This window comes from Ornithorhynchus anatinus, chromosome 3 (genome assembly GCF_004115215.2).
Source record: "Ornithorhynchus anatinus isolate Pmale09 chromosome 3, mOrnAna1.pri.v4, whole genome shotgun sequence".
Lineage (NCBI taxonomy): Eukaryota > Metazoa > Chordata > Mammalia > Monotremata > Ornithorhynchidae > Ornithorhynchus > Ornithorhynchus anatinus.
Window position 1 is genome coordinate 96319083 of NC_041730.1, and position 13734 is coordinate 96332816.

General features: G+C 44.7%; 1 non-coding gene across 1 annotated transcript; it reads right to left on the reverse strand.

Annotated features, from left to right (window-relative positions):
• Positions 1–9498: 9498 nt before the first annotated feature.
• Positions 9499–9630, reverse strand: LOC114810809. Its single transcript, XR_003758500.1, has one exon. It is a non-coding gene; the product is annotated as a small nucleolar RNA SNORA7 (small nucleolar RNA).
• Positions 9631–13734: the final 4104 nt, after the last annotated feature.

Genomic DNA, 13734 nt, shown 5'->3' on the forward strand with positions numbered 1-13734 from the left:
TATAGACTTGATCCTTACCTTCAATAAAGTTAGGATGCTGTGGGAGAGATAAACCTCAAAATAAATTCCAAGAAGGGGAAACAATAGATTATAAAAATGTGTACACAAATGTTATCAGGATGGGGTGGGATGGAGCGTTGTGGGGAGGGGTGGCTATCTAGTGCTATGAAAGGGTTGACCTAGTAGTAGTGGGAAAAATAGGGTGGAGAGATCAGCGATTAATCAAGGGAAGGTCTCCATGATAGTCTCCCAGATGTTAAGGGAGGTGTTCAAGGCCCTGGGGAGGGTTTTCATTAGAGGTAAGCAGTGAGAAGCAAGAACGAGGCACAGTGACTAAATTGGCATGAAATGACTTACAATGCCACTCAACCCGGTGTTTGGCAACTATTCATTCAATAGTATTTAATGAGCGCTTACTATGTGCAGAGCACTGTACTAAGCGCTTGGAGTGTACAATTCAGCAACAGATAGAGACAATCCCTGCCCCATAACGAGCTCACAGTCTAAACGGGGGAGACAGACAGCAAAGCAAAACAGAACAAGACAAGACAACGTCATCAAGATAAATAGAATCAAGAAGATATGCACCTCAATAACAAAATAAATATGTAATAAATAATTTATACAAATGAGCATGAGTGCTGAGGGGAGGGGAAGGGGGGAAGAGCAGAGGGTTGGGGGGAGGGGAGGAGGAGCAGAGGGAAAGGGGGCTCACACTGGGAAGGCCTCCTGGAGGAGGTGAGCTCTCAGTAGGGCTTTGAAGAGGGGAAGAGAGTATGGTGGATGTGAGGAAGGAGGGCATTCCAGGACAGCGGTAGGCCGTGGGCCAGGGGTCGATGGTGGGACAGGCACGAACGGGGGACCGTGAGGAGGTGAGTGGCAGAGGAGAAGACCGTATGGGGTGGGCAGTAGAAAGAGAGAAGGGAGGTGAGGTAGGAGGAGGCAAGGTGATGCAGAGCTTTGAAGGCCAGAGTGAGAAGTTCTTGTTTCGGGCGGAGGTTGATAGGCAACCACTGGAGGTTTTTGAAGAGGGGAGTGACATGCTCACAGCGTTTCTGTAGGAAGATGAGCCGGGCAGCGGAATGAAGAATAGCCTGGAGTGGGGAGAGACAGGAGGAAGGGAGATCAGAGAGGAGGCTGACACAATAATCCAGTGGCGATATTATGTGAGCTTCGGGGAGGCGTGTAAAAATGTAAGTGCTACTACGAAGCTCCAATATTGAAAAGACAGATAGCCTGCCTGCCCCTTGCAGAGACATGTTGGGGGCTGGGAGGAGCTGATTATTTGGTCTAATTTGTAAGTGATCCAAATTAAAGGCCAAATATACCAGAAGTTTACTTTGATGGTATTTCTTATGAGCTTACAATGTGCCAGGCACTATATTAAACTCTGAGGTAAATGTAAACTAATTATGCTAGACAAACTCCATGTCCCACGTGGGACTCACCATAACAATAATAATAATAACTGTGGCATTTGTTGAGAGTTTACTATGTGCCAGGCACCATACTAAGCGCTGGGGTAGATACAAGCAAATTGGGTTGGACTCAGTCCCAGTCCCACATGGGGTTCACAGACTCGATCCCGATTTTTCAGATGACGTAACTGAGGCAGAGAGAAGTTAAGTGACTTGCCCAGGGTCACACAACAGACAAGTGGCTGAGCCAGGATTAGAACCCAGGTCCTTCTGACTCCCAGACCTGTGCTTTATCCGTTAGGCCATGCTGCTTTTCCTAGATTGTCTTTAAGAATCTTGCCTAAGAGTCTTACTTACTTTAGATTCTCTTCCATCATTCATCTTGAAGTCAACCCTCTGTCAGTCCAGGTCTTCTGTGTATGGCCCTCTTCCTACTTCTTTGCAACTCAATCCCACCGTGCCCCCCGGGGGCCCTCAATAAAAGCTGCTCCACTGAGAGCATCGTAAAGGGAAATTGCTCTTCTGCTCCTGAAGCTAGGAGGATTGGAGGCCTGCAAGATTTAATATTGTACTCACTGCAGTCCAGCCGATTTAGGCGGCAGAGGGAACAGCAGGGAGAGACAGTTATATCGGCGTGTCTAGGCACCATCCTAGTTGCCAATCTTTTTTTCTCTGGGAGGAAATTAAGAGGCTTGGGGAAGATGTCTGAGCTACTTGTGTTCTTCACATCATCTCTTACAAAAAGTGGCAGAGACATAAACTCAAGCCTAGCCTGGAGAAACAGAAACCAGCAGAGCAATAAATGTAACAAGATGAGAGGATGTTCAGAGAAAGCACCGGCCATAACAAGGTGGCATAAAATCATGGCCTGGCCATGGTTACCGCTAGACTTCCAAACCATCCCCACGTGTCTTCTTTCAGCTGTAATTGGAAAACTCTATTGTTCCTGCAGCACAAACCGTGATTTTGCTTTTCTTTTTCACTTTTGTTTTTCCTCCAAAACAATCGTGTGCTAGGGCGAGAGAGGAGAGAATAATGGACGTCCTAGTTGGGTGGGAAGAACGGGAGGGAGGAGAGACCACCGGAGAGAGGAGGTGTTGCTGTGAAGACGTTGAGAACAAATCGAGATGATGAAAATCACACACGACTTCGTATTCAGGGTGGCAATCGAAACTCCAAATTAACTTGAAAAATAAGTTAAATGACCAAGAAGAAGATTTTATAGGAGGGAAATAGAGGACACAATAGTGCCATCAAGTGGAAAACGTTTTGAACAGCACACAGAGATTTGATTTCAGAACAGTGGACCAGATGAGGATTTAACAGTGCATCGAGTCTTTTTTCAAATGTCCCGAATGCAAATTCCTGGATTCCAGAGGGCCTTTTGAAGCACCGGACAAGATAATCCTACAGCTACAATAAGTCCCAGCCGGTGAATTAATATACTGTACCACTCCCTGAAATCTATCGGGTAAGTGTAAACTATATCCGTTTCTATTTGTGTTTCAGGTTCCATTTCCCATAATACATATATTTCACTCAGACACAATTTCCCAGTTAGCTGGTTACATGCCAGTGGGTTTCCCAGCTAGCTGAGTACATCAGGAGAAGTAGTGTGGCCTAGTGGAGAGAGCACAGGCCTGGGAGTCCAAAGGACCTGGGTTCCAATTCCGGCTCCGCCACGTATCTGCTGTGTGACCTTGGGCAAACCACTTTAATAATAGTGTTGGTATTTGTTAAACACTTACTATGTGCAGAGCACTGTTCTAAGCACTGGGGAAGGTACAGGGTAATCAGGTTGTCCCACGTGAGGCTCACAGTTAGTCCTTATTTTACAGATGAGGTAACTGAGGCACAGAGAAGTGAAGTGACTTGCCCACAGTCACACAGCTGACAAGTGACAGAGCTGGGATTCGAACTCATGACCTCTGACTCCCAAGTCCAGGCTCTTTCCACTAAGCCACGCTGCTTCTCTGACTTCTTTGAGCCTCAGTTACCTCATTCGTGAAATGGAGATTAAGACTGTGAGTCCAGTGTCAGACAGGGACCGTGTCTAACCCAATTACCTTGTATCTAGCCCAGAGTTTAGGACCGTGCCTGACACATAGTAAGCGCTTAACAAACACCACTATTATAATTATTATTATACCACACATCACAGTTCATTCATTCATTCAATAGTATTTATTGAGCGCTTACTATGTGCAGAGCACTGTACTAAGCGCTTGGAAGGAACAAGTCGGCAACAGATAGAGACATTCCCTGCCGTTTGACGGGCTTACAGTCTAATCGGGGGAGACGGACAGACAAGAACGATGGCAATAAATAGAGACCGAGGGACGGTGAGGAGGTGGGCGGCGGAGGAGCGGAGCGTGCGGGGTGGGCGGTAGAAAGAGAGAAGGGAGGAGAGGTAGGAAGGGGCAAGGTGATGGAGAGCCTCGAAGCCTAGAGTGAGGAGTTTTTGTTTGGAGCGGAGGTTGATAGGCAACCACTGGAGGTGTTTAAGAAGGGGAGTGACATGCCCAGATCGTTTCTGCAGGAAGATGAGCCGGGCAGCGGAGTGAAGAATAGACTGGAGCGGGGCGAGAGAGGAGGAAGGGAGATCAGAGAGAAGGATGACGCAGTAGTCTAGCCGAGATATAACGAGAACCCGTAGCAGTAAGGTAGCCGTTTGGGTGGAGAGGAAAGGGCGGATCTTGGCGATATTGTAAAGGTGAAACCGGCAGGTCTCGGTAACGGATAGGATGCGTGGGGTGAACGAGAGGGACGAGTCAAGGATGACACCGAGATCGCGGGCCCGAGAGACGGGAAGGATGGTCGTGCCATCCACGGTGATAGAGAAGTCTGGGAGAGGACCGGGTTTGGGAGGGAAGATGAGGAGCTCAGTCTTGCTCATGTTGAGTTTTAGGTGGCGGGCCGACATCCAGGTGGAGACGTCCCGGAGGCGGGAGGAGATGCGAGCCTGAAGGGAGGGGGGGAGAACAGGGGCGGAGATGTAGATCTGCGTGTCGTCTGCGTAGAGATGGTAGTCAAAGCCGTGAGAACGAATGAGTTCACCGAGGGATTGAGTGTACATGGAGAACAGAAGAGGGCCAAGGACTGACCCTTGAGGAACTCCAACAGTTAAAGGATGGGAGGGGGAGGAGGCGCCAGCGAAGGAGACCGAGAATGACCGGCCAGAGAGGTAAGAGGAGAACCGGGAGAGGACGGAGTCCGTGAAGCCAAGGTGAGATAAGGTATGGAGGAGGAGGGGATGGTCGACAGTGTCAAAGGCAGCAGAGAGGTGAAGGAGGATTAGAATGGAGTAGGAGCCATTGGATTTGGCAAGAAGGAGGTCATGGGTGACCTTAGAGAGAGCAGTCACAGTGTTGATGCTTTGGCTGGACCACATCACCTACCGGCAAAGCAGTTAGCTGTTCGACCTCTAACAGAAACACCAAGAGAGAACCATTCCGGGAAAACCATGGCTCGAGAGCATTTCCAGGAGATGGGAGTGGCCCAGTGTCGAAAGCAGCCGAGAAGTCAAAGAGGACTCCCATACAGTAGAGCTGGTTATATTTAGCAAGGTGGAGGTCATTGTGACCTTGGAGGTCATTGTGACCTTGAAAGGGACCCTGTCAGTCAGAGGAGATGGAGAAACTGGTCCTTCCTGAAGCGAATTCAAATCCACCGATGAACAGCCCTGGGTGCGGAGCCTTGCCTGGTCTGGAAATAACTCTTCCTACAGATGGAATTGTTGTATGGATTCAGATTGGAATAGGGTTGGCTTCCCTGGATTCCCTGCAGGACCTTAGGGAATTGAGCAGGTGGTATTCTTTAAGATGTGCTCTTGGATCAGTACTCTTTAAGTACCTGATATTCACCTCTCCCACTTATGTTTAGATCGGTATTTTATTTTAGTGTCTGCCTCCCCTCTAGACTGTAAAGAAGCTCCTTGTGGGCAGGGAGCATGTCTACCAACTGTACTGTATTTTATTGTTATTATTAGCGGTAATAATAATACTAACGATAATGGTATTTTGAAGCACTTAGTAGGTGTCAAGCACTGTTTAAATTCTGGGGCAAGTCAAATACAGTCCCTGTCCCACATGGGGTTCACAGTCTTGTTCTCTCCCAAGAGCTTATTACAGTGCACAGCATCGAGAAGCAGCGCGACTCAGTGGAAAGAGCCCAGGCTTGGGATTCAGAGGTCATGGGTTCTAATCCCGGCTCTGACGCCTGTCAGCTTTGTGACCTTGGGCAAGTCACTTAACTTCTCTGTGCCTCAGTTACCTCATCTGTAAAATGGTGATGAAGACTGTGAGTCCTACGTGGGACAACCTGACTACCTTGTATCTACCCCAGTGCTTAGAACAGTGATAGTCCCATAGTAAGAGCTTAACAAATACCAACATTATTATTATTAACTATATCAAACCCACCAATGTACAATTGCTTGAATGGGACTGTCACTGGCTCATGCCCCAAAGTCGCATGCAATGAACCTGGAATAATAAATATCGTTGATATTTGTTAAGCGCTTACTATGTGCAGAGCACTGTTCTAAACGCTGGGGTAGATACAGGGTAATCAGATTGTCCCATGTGAGGCTCACAGTCTTCATCCTCATTTTACAGAGGAGGTAACTGAGGTACAGAGAAGTTAAGTGACTTGCCCACAGTCACACAGCTGACAAGTGGCAGAGCCGGGATTCAAACCCATGACCTCTGACTCCCAAGCCCGGGCTCTTTCCACTGAGCACTGCAGAAGATAGTCCGCTAGACTGTAAGCTCGTTGTGTGCAGGGAATGTCTACCATTACCTTGTATCTACCCCAGTGCTTAGAACGGTGCTCGGCACATAGTAAGCGCTTAACAGATATCACCATCATTATTATTATTATTACTCTCCCAAGCTCTTAGTACACTTCTCTGCACCCAGTAAGCACTCAAAAATGGCCAACTGATTGATTGGTCATCAGGCAATCAATCAGGATTGCAGGGAGTGGTTGGTGTCAGAGGCAGAGTAAAAGTCCCGGGTAAAAATTGCTCCAGGAGATTCAAGGCCAAATCTATGTTGTAGAGCTCATTGTGGGCAGGGAACATCTTTACCCACTCTGTGGTATTGTACTCTACCAAGCACTTATTACAGTGCTCTGCACCCAGTGAGCACTCAATAAAAACAATTGATTGATTGATTGTCATCCAGCCTTTTCTAAATGATCACCTTGGCTGAACCAAAGAGAAGATACAACATTTTTAATACTACTGAAACTGTTCTATGGCCTCATGAAATGGAAGATCACTGTCTGGATTTTCCCAGGCAGCAAAACACACCAACATGGAGCATAAAGCCCTTGTTAGAAGGCCTCTCTCTGTTCTTGGCTCATGAAATATGAGGCATTTGAAAAATAGCCTGAGAGGACTCCCCGGGCCTATCACAGTCACAGTCGTCAGGATTTACCATTCTCGGGTCATTACCATCAGTCAGGTCAGGCTAGTTATGCAACCACCCACTAGGATGGCTGGAGGTCATGCCTAGCTCACAGCATCCTGTTACCCAACTTGGCAGTGTGACAACTCTCCCTTGAAGGCCACAATTCCTCTAAATCCAAAACATGGACATGACACCATCCTTGGGTTTTCCCAAAGCAATATGACACAAGCTTGGGTGAATCTGGGAGAAAGGCAATGTTCACATTCAGAAAGCATTAGGGTTGAGAATCCAATTATCTTCCAAATAAGGATTTCTAAATGGACTGTGATCTCAAAAATCTGTTCCTTGCTGTTAGCCATCTGTTCTGGGATCTGCCACTGGACTAGCTCTGAAGCCAATTAATGCACTCCCCTTCTAAAGCGCAAATGTATTTCTCTTCGGGGTGCAATGGTCTTCACCGCTGAGGGGATTGGGACAATTAATGATGCAAGCCTGAGCCTCCTGATGAGAGACACCAGATGGGTTATTTTAACTGCACCCTTTCCTTATCCATACACGACATTCAAAATTTGACAATATTTCTTTCTTTTTCCCATTCTCCAGTTTCCATCTCTCAGCTGCCACTTCAGCCTTCCCACATCTTCTAAGCACTTCAGTCCCGACAATCCCTGTAGCAGAGATGTACATATCTTATAGGGACCAAGGAGTATAACTCTCACCTGTGCATTTTTTTTCCAGTGCTTAGTACAGTCCTCTGAACACAAAGTGCTCAGGTAATCCAACCTGATTGTATCTACCCCAGCACTTAGTACAGGGCCTAGCATGTAGTAAGAACTTGGCAAATACCAAAAAATACTATCAATCAATCAATGGTATTTATTGAACACTTTGTACGAAACACCATACTGAGTACTTGAGAAAGTACTATACAATAAAGTTGGTAGATATGATTCTTGCCCCAAGACGCTTACAGCGTTCAGGGCAAGACAGATGTTAAAATAAAGTAGACAGGGGAAGTAGTACAGTATAAGGATCTGCACATAAGTGTTTTGGGGCTGAGGTGAGTTTCAAAATGTTCAAGGACTGCACAGTCACGTGCATAGATGACACAGGGGAGGGCAGATAGGTGAAATGAGGGCTTGGTGAGGGAAGGTCTCCTGGAAGAGATATTTCAGGAGGGTTTTGAAGATGGGAGAGTGGTAGATAATCAAATATTAAGGGAAAGAGAATTCCAGGCCAGAGGGAGGATGTGGATGAGGAATTGTTGGGTTTGGGTTTTTTGTTTTGTTTTTTGTATTTTTTAAGCGCTTACTAGGTGCCAGGCACTGTACTAAGCTCTGGGGTAGATACAAAGCCAGGTTGGACACAGTCCCTGTTCTGCATGGGGCTCACAGTCTTAATCGCATTTTACACTTGAGGTAACTGAGGCACAGAGAAGTTAAATGACTTGCCTTAGGTCACATAGCTGACAAATGGCAGAGACCTTCTGACTTCCAGCTCTAACCACCAGACCTTGCTGTCTAGGAGTTGATGGCAGGATAGATGAAATCAACTACTAAATATTATTATTCCTCCTATGAGTAATTTATTTTTGTATTGTCTCCTCCACTAAATGGTGAGCTCCCCTGGTACTTTCCCAAGCTCTTAACTAAGGGCTGTACACACAGCAGGTGCTCAACAAAGACTATTGAATGATTGGTGGACTGACTTGTCTATGGAGCACTCACTTTATGACTAAAGGAAGAAGATGTGCATTATAGGGGTGCAGTGCTTCTTCTGCTCAAAATTCAACAAGTTTACTCATGTCTCATGAATATGGTCTACCAGAAAATAAGCAGATTGAAAACATTAAAGGGGACAGAAAATTCTTCAAATGGCAGCATGGTCTAGTAGAAAAGGCACGGACCTGGGAATCAGTGAACCTGGGTACTAATCCCATCTCAGTTACTTGCCCGTTGTGTGACCTTGGATAAGTCATTTAACTTCCCAGTGCCTCAGTTCCCTCATTTGCAGAATGGGGATTAAAAACCTGTTCACCCTCTTACTTAGACTTATGAGCCCCATCTGGGATAGGGACCGTGTCCAACCTGAATATCTTGTAGCTACTGCAGTGGCACATTAGCAAGCCCTTAACAAATGATGTTTTTCCTCTCCTTCTCCTCCTCCTCCTCCTCCTTCTCCCTCTTCTTTTTCCTGAAATAGGATAAATAAAATGGTATCCTACCAGGAGGAAGAACATCATCCAGTCTTTGCTCAACAAATTATGCATTGAACCCCTGCCCATCCTTCCAGACCACACGAAACTAGTAAGACTTTTTTTTTCTTCCCACAATACCTTACCATTTATTATCATAGTCTCACAACTTAAATGAACCCTTTCCTCAAACCAGCCTCACTCATTCTGCCAGCGCAAGAACCAGGGCTGGAACCCAAATATTCTAACTCCTAACCTTACCTTGTCTTATGCTGTCAAGTCATCTCCAACCCACAGCAACTCCATGGATGCATCTCACCCAGATTGCCCCACTTCTGTCTGCAATCATTCTGGTAGTATAACCATAGAGTTTTCTTGGTCAAAAAACAGAAGTGGTTTACCATTGTCTTCTTCCACACAGTAAACTTGGGTCTCCGCTCTTGACTCTGTCCCATGCCACTGCCGAGTTGTGACTTGTAGCAGATTGCCTTCCACTCTCTAGCCACTGTCCAAGCTAGGAATGGAATTGATATGCCTCTGCTCGCCTCCCATATTCGAGACTGGTAGAATATTGGAAACTCTCCAGGTGCGACCCTGGAAGGAGCATAGCCCATCAGATCATGTTAACTCAATGCAAGCTCTTTCTTCATTAGCACCAAAACCTGAAAAAAGGAAAGACATTAATGTTGTCAACCATTTGCTCAATCTAACCCTCCCCAGCAACTCAGTTTATGTGATTCTGTTCATCATGGAGTGAAAATTGCAATCAGTGGAAATTAATTGAGTTCTTACTATGTGCACAGCACTGTACTATAAGCTCAAGGAAGAATACAATACAGTTGGTAGACACAGTCCCTAGCTACAGGAGTTTACAGTCTAGCGGAGGAGTTTACAATCTATGTATTACAATTCACTAGTTGCACAGAGCATTAATTAGTTCTGTAAAAGAAAGGAATATAAATTTCCCAAAAAGAGAAAAAATTCTAAATCCGAGGATAAAAAAGATAGAGGTTTCATTATATGGGTTCCAGGTTAGCTAAAAACACTGCTGGTAATGGTATGCATGAAATACATTTCTCTCTCACTGCCAAGTGTTACCCAAGTAAGCCGGGGTCAGAGGAAAGCAGGACAGAGAGATTATCCTTATGCCTGTCAGCAACAGCTAGCAAAAGAGGTCCTCTGTGACTGCTTTCTCATCATGGATTCCCATAACATATGGGGGAAGCTGTTCACAGGTACCTGACATGACCCCAAAGAATTTCTCTAAGTACAGGCAAAGAGATGATTAGCAAAGGAAAGCAAGATGATGAATTTAGAGGAACCTAAATAACTCAAAGCTATTCGGACCCTTCCACTATAGCATTCTGAGCTGTACCCGTGGACCTGTGCTCTTAAAACACTTGATATTTACCCCTTCCCTCAGCCTCACGGCACTTATGTACAGATCCATAATTTATTTTTGTCTGTCTCCCCCTCTATAATGTGTCTGGTGAACAGAGAATGTATCTTCCAACTCTATTCCACTGGACTCTCCCAAGCTCTTAGTACAGTGCATTAAACACAGTAAGTGCTCAATAAATATCATGGATTGATTGATCTATGCATGGAGGAAAAGAGGTCTTGGAGAGGGGGAGATGGGGAGAAGGGGAGAGGTTCATGGGGAGGAGTAGAGGAAGAGAAGGGGGAGAAGGGGAAAGGTTGGGGGAAGGAGGAGAGGAAGGAAAGGGAAAGGTGGGTAGAAGGGAGTGGTGGGGGGAGAGGGAGGAGAGAAAGGGAAGAGAGGGAAAGGGAGAAGGGGAGAAGTACAGAACTTGAGGGGGGGAGAGAGGAAGGTGGTGAGAGGGAAGAGGGAGAGTTGGGGAGAGGGAAAGGAGGGGGAGAACAAATGGGAATAGATTTGGATTCTGTCCTGATGTCTGGAAGCAGAAATGAAAAGGAACAAGAAAAAGAAGACCTCAGCATGCCATTTCCCTCATCCCAGCCTGGCCAAGAAAGATTAGGCTTTCCTAGGCCTTCCTCCATCCTCCCTATCCTCTAGGGTTTTCCTCTTTTAACAATTTCTCTTCCGGTTGCCTGTTTTGTCTCCAGACAACCAACACGGCCTAGTGGAAAGAGCACAGGCCTGGAAGTCAGAAGATCCAGGTGCTACTCCTGGCTCTGTTATTTGACTACTGCATGATATTGGGCAAGTCACTTAATTTCTCTGTGCCTCAGTTTCTTCCAGTGGGAATGCATTGTCTGTTCTCCCTTCCCCTTAAGTTACAAGCCTATGTGTGACAGGGACTCTGCCTGACCTGATTATTATGTATCTACCACTCTCATTCATCTCGTTATTACCTGGTTTCTCCCAAATGGGCATTTTTGGTGTTTAGGAAAAAAGATTCATTTTTGAACAGCCATACACCAGACATCGTGAAGAATTACAAAGGGAAAACAAGACAGCTCCTTCTTTAGGAAATTTTCATTTCTGTACTAATGGTTCTGTGGGCGGCATATTGTACTAAACACTTGGAAAAGTAAAGCAGAAGCCAAAGTTACATTCCCTGGCCACCGAAAACTTACAATCTAAAAAGATACAAGGACGAACAAGAGGTTGGTGCAATTAGTGAACAGAGTACAAAGAACAAATATCGGCTAGGGAAAAGGACAAATTTGAGAAGGACAAATAAGCCAGGATGAAATTGCAGAATAAATCATTTAGTGTATAATTGAGTTTATATGAATACTAAAGGTGGGTATAAAACCATAAGTGATAGGGGTGACAGTTGGGTTGATATGAATCAGGGTGTCCCTCCCCCTTCATATCCAACAGACGATTACCTTCCCCACCTTCAAAGTTTTAAGAGCACATCTCCGGAAAGAGGCCTTCCCCAACTAACTCCTTATTTCCTTCTCTCCCATTCCCTTCTGTGTTGCCCTTGCACTTGGATTTGCACCCCTTATTCACCCCATCCTCAGCCCCACAGTACTTATGTTACATATCAGTAATTTATTTATAATGTCTTTCTCCCCTTTTAGACTGTAAGCTCCTCGTGGGCAGGGAATGTGTCTATCAACTCTGTTGTATTATACTCTCCCAAGTGCTCTGAACGCAGTAAGCACAATAAATATGACTGAATGAATGATGTTGGGAAATATTCAGAGATGACCAATCAGCAAGGATAAAAGAATATGAAACACCCCCCACAGAGACCCATAAGTGAAAACGAACATGGAAACTTTAACAATAGAATCCTGGAAACAAAAACTTTTTTTTGGTTTCCACAATAGTCACAGATCCTCCAGATCACAAGCACAAAAGTAGATTATAATTTCGATCTAAATAAAGAAATACATAGATGACAGCCAGCTATACAGCCTTGTTTTCAACCTCTTCTTTCACAAACTAGCTCTAACTATGCTTGCCATAATTGCCTACTTAATCTGTTGGCTTTAATGTCTTCCATAAAATAGACTGCCCTATGTTTTTCCCTGTATAAGAACTCAGTACTTTCATCTCGTGATTCTAAATTGATAATATAGGCCCTGGAGATACAGAGAATGCAGAATACCTCATTGTTAAGCAGCACTTAATACTGAGTGTAAAAACATTATGAAGCATTTGAAAAATGGTGCACTTGCATAAATATGCATTCCTAGCAAAGAATGTCAAATGAGCAGTCTTTTAAACTACAGTTAGGAAGTAATATTCACCGCAAACAGAAAAACTCAACTCCACGAGAAAAATCCCTCCCTGCCATAGGTACCAAGGCTTCCGGCATTTAAAGGGTCATCAATCTACTTTTCATTCATATATTTTTATGCCTTTTAAAAATATTTTCTTTCCCTTTTTGGAACTTCAATTTAAAAAGGTTTGTTTCCTCTTTAGAAGACATTATGTGATTGATAAGCATATCTTGTTTGGGTTATAATTAATTTTGCCTTATAAATAGTTATATATCCTATATCCTAATACTTAAATACAACCTCATGCTCATAAAAAGTCCAGAATTTCATATAAACTCCAGAGATATTCCACACATGCCCGGGCAGCACATGCGTGCACACACACATATGAACACACACACACACGTACACACACAAGTGTTCAGGGAGAAATAGAGAATATATTTAATGAGTGCCTGCCATATAGAACATTGTTCTAAGCACTTGGGAAAACTTAAAAGAAGCAGTTTGGCTTGGTGGATAGAGCACAGACCTGGGAGTCAGAAAGACCTGGGTTCTAATCCTGCCTCCACCACATGTCTGCTGTGTGACCTTGGGCAAATCACTAAAGTTCTCTGCCTCAGTTCCCTCATCTGTAAAATGGGGATTAAGAGTGTGAGCCCACGTGGGACAGGGACTATATCCAACCTGATTAACTTGTATCTACCTTAGAGCTTAGAACAGTTCTTGGCACATAGTAAGAGCTAAACAGATGCCGTAATTATTATTATTATTACTAATAAAAGTACTAAAGGGCACAAGCCCAGCTCTAGTATGACCTAATATGGGAAATAGAAAACATAAATGGGTAAATATACTACAATTAAGAGTGAGAAAGAGATGGCCCTCCTTCTTATTCAAGTTTTTTGTTACTGCTGGTAAGATCATTTCCATGTTGGGTCAGCATTTTATAAGGACATATTCTATAATTGAAGTGGGGGCACTTTTGTGGAGAAGGGAAACAGAAACAAAAAAGTCAAATAAAACTGGAGTGCAGGTACCT